Source organism: Chaetura pelagica, unplaced genomic scaffold, assembly GCF_000747805.2.
Source record: "Chaetura pelagica isolate M959 unplaced genomic scaffold, ChaPel_1.0 scaffold3, whole genome shotgun sequence".
Taxonomy (NCBI): Eukaryota; Metazoa; Chordata; class Aves; order Apodiformes; family Apodidae; genus Chaetura; species Chaetura pelagica.
In genome coordinates, this window is record NW_009952974.1 from 7,452,050 (window position 1) to 7,452,702 (window position 653).

The following is a 653-nucleotide window of genomic DNA, read 5'->3' on the forward strand; positions in this document are numbered from 1 at the left end:
CCCCCCACCACTACTCTCCCCAGCCTGTCTTCGAGGACTTTGCCTGCTAGAACAGCAGGGCCTGGGGGGGGCAGCCCCCCTGCCACCCCCCTCTCCCACCATCTGCACGGAGAGGGACCTTGGCAGGGGTGGGCCCCCACCTCCCCGAGCCCACCGCCGGGACCAACCGTGCCGTTTGCCCCCGGTGATGCCGCTGGAGCTGCCTTGGCACTGACACCAGAGCAGCCCCCCAGCCCTCTTGCCTGTCCCCTCTGCTTGCCCCCAGCACATGGGCTCTGCCCTGTCTCAAGCACACGGCATGGAGGGGCACGGGCACACGGGGGAAGTCTGGGGGAGCAGTGGGGTGCAGGGCAGAGGGGCCCTGGAGATGCAGAACATGGAGGGCGTGAGCTGGGGTTCCTGTGAGCCCTCCAAGCCATCCTCTGCTGACCCCTCCTGTATGGGGGTCTCTGCCCTGCATGATCCTCCTCAGGAGAGAGATGGGCCTGGAACAGCTTCCCCGTGCTCTAGAGACCACCACACCCCACTTTCCTGCTACAGAGCAGGGCAGCATTGCAGGGCACCCCTCTGAGCAGAACGGCCCCCTGGCCAGCCCAGGGACACCCTACGTGCAGCCACACCTGCATGGCACCACCCTGACCCCTGGAACCACC